Source organism: Lynx rufus, unplaced genomic scaffold (genome assembly GCF_022079265.1).
Source record: "Lynx rufus isolate CCGP_SWC_20201006 ecotype Redwood Valley unplaced genomic scaffold, mLynRuf1.p SCAF_20, whole genome shotgun sequence".
In the NCBI taxonomy this organism is placed as follows: Eukaryota; Metazoa; Chordata; class Mammalia; order Carnivora; family Felidae; genus Lynx; species Lynx rufus.
This window is the reverse complement of record NW_025814835.1, coordinates 10043561-10046355: the sequence shown is the minus strand read 5'-3', so window position 1 is coordinate 10046355 and position 2795 is coordinate 10043561. Positions and strand designations below refer to the sequence as shown.

The 2795-nt window shown below is 39.8% G+C and overlaps 1 pseudogene; it reads left to right on the top strand.

Annotated features, from left to right (window-relative positions):
* The first annotated feature begins 246 nt into the window (after window positions 1-246).
* LOC124517017 (60S ribosomal protein L9-like) lies at window positions 247-826 on the top strand (annotated as a pseudogene).
* Window positions 827-2795: the final 1969 nt, after the last annotated feature.

The following is a 2795-nucleotide window of genomic DNA, read 5'->3' as shown; positions in this document are numbered from 1 at the left end:
ATATAAAAGTGGTGGGGGGACAACATAAATAGATGCCTAGTGCAAAAAGTCATTTTTGAAAATAAAACCAAGGCTGGAAATAAAAAGAATAAAAGGGAAAAAAATAAATTTATGTGTAAAGCTGCAGAATACATTAATATGAGAAAAAGCAGAGTTACCTTAAAGTGTATACATTGGAATTTGTCCTGATGCAATGAAGGATTAAAAGATGACAGTATGACTACTGTGGCCACATCTACTGTGAGAATGAAGACCATTCTCAGAAATCAGACTGTCCACATTCCAGAAAATGTCAATGTCACCCTGAAGGGATGCAGTGTTAATGTGAAGGATCCCAGAGGAACCCTGTGAAGGGACTTCAATCACATCAGTGTAGAACTCAGTCCCATTGGAAAGCAAAAGAAAAGGCTCCAAGTTGATAAATGGTGGGGAAATCAGAAAGAACTGACTACTGTTTGCTCTATTGGTAGTCATGTATAGAACAGGGTCAAGGGCATTACTCTGGGCTTCTGTTACAAGATGAGGTCCGTGTATGCTCACTTCCCCATCAACGTTGTTATTCAGGAGAATGCTTCTCTTGCTGGAATCCAAAATTCCTTGGGTGAAAAGACACCCACAGGGTTTGGATAAAGCCAGGTGTTGTTTGTTCACTATCTCAAGTCCAGAAAGATGAATTAATTCTTGAAGGATTGCTTCAGTTGCACCTGTATCATATTGAACTTGGTATCAGCAAGACACAACAGTTAAAAACAAGGATATCAGAAAATTTGTACATGGTATCTATACTTCTGAAAAAGGAACAGGTCAACAGATGAATAAGATCTAAGTTGGCCAGCTACAGAAACAGCAAGATGCAGGATGATTTTTCAGACTTATTTGTGATATTTAAAATTTTTATTAATTTTTTTTAATGTTTGTTTATTTTTGAGACAGAGAGAGAGAGAAACAGAGTGTGAGCAGTGGAGGGGCAGAAAGAGAGGGAGACACAGAACTGGAGGCTGGTTCCAGGCTCTGAGTTGTCAGGATAGAGCCCGACACGGGGCTCCAACTCATGAACTGTGAGATCTTGACTGGAGCCAAAGTCAGAGCGTAACCGACTGAGTCACCCAGGCGCCCCTTATTTGTGATATTTTAAAGATGCAATAAATATTGATTTGGGGGAAAAATGACATTATGAAAGACAACTTTTTTTTTTAATTTTTTTTTCAACGTTTATTTATTTTTGGGACAGAGAGAGACAGAGCATGAACGGGGGAGGGGCAGAGAGAGAGGGAGACACAGAATCGGAAGCAGGCTCCAAGCTCTGAGCCATCAGCCCAGAGCCCGACGCGGGGCTCGAACTCACGGACCGCGAGATCGTGACCTGGCTGAAGTCGGACGCTTAACCGACTGCGCCACCCAGGCGCCCCATGAAAGACAACTTAAAAGAGCATAAAAAGGATGAGGAATCCCAACATATTTCCACCAGAAATCCCAGAGAGGAGGAGAGATTGGGAAAAGTAATATTTAAAAAAAATATAGTATGTGAGAATATTCCAGAATTCATATGAAGCTTTAGTTTTAGTAAGCACACAATCTAACGTGAGAAATTTAAAAATATATAGAGAATAGGGAGCTTTCAGAACACCAAAGATAAAGAGTATGTCATAAAAGTGACCCTGAACGTAGAGATTATATACAAATAAATAGCAATTAACTACTTTAACAAAACAAAAAGCCAAGATATGCTGTTACAACACCTTACCACGAAAATCAATGACACTTTCAGATAGAAACTACTGTTAAAATACCCGTGTGGGGAAAAGCACTGAGTTAGATAGCTCTCAACATAAGAGCTATCAAAAAGAACACATATAAAGTGCATGGAAAACGATAGCAAAGACATTGTTAAACGTTTGAATATATCTAAAAGGCATTGATTGCATCATGCCAGAAAATTAATTATAACGTCTAATTTGAAGGGCTATCAAGTGGAACTAAATACCAGGGGAAGGCAGCATGCAGGCGGCAATGGCAGATGGAAGGAAATGAATTCGATTTAAAACATTTTCAGACGGGGCACCTGGGTGGTTCAGTCCGTCAGGCATCCAACTTCAGCTTAGGTCATGTTCTCACAGTTTGTGATTTCGAGCCCCGCCTCGGGTTCTCTGTTACCAGCACAGAGCCAGCTTCGGATCCTCTGTCTCTCTGCCCCTCCCCTGCTTACGTGCATGCTCTCTCGCTCTCAAAAAGAGATTAAAAGATTTTTTCTTAAACGAATAATAATTTTTTCAGATATTTTTGTTGTTTTATTGTTGCTGTTTAGGAAGATATTAATTAATATTCAATGTGTCAAGTCAAATATTATTTTTTATCATTTTATTAACATTTAATAAAGTGATATGTATCCTTTTAATGAATACATCTATTTTCCCAAATTGATTACACTTGTGCAACCAGCCCCCAAATCAAGAAATAGAATATTACCAGCACCACAAAGTCCTCTCCTTTGTGCTTTCTTTTTTTAAATTTTTTAAAAATATTTTTATTTATTTTTGAGAGAGAGAGAGACAGAGACAGAGACAGAGCATGAGTGGGGGGAAGGACCAAGAGAGAGGGAGACACAGGATCCAAATCAGGCTTCAGGCTCTGAGCTGTCAGCACAGAGCCTGACGTGGGGCTCGAACTCACAAACCATGAGATCATGACCTGAGCCGAAGTCGGACGTTTAACCAACTGAGCCACCCAGGCGCCCCTGCATGCTTTCTTAGAGTCATTCCTTCCCCGTGGAAAAAACAACTAGATTTTGGATAACT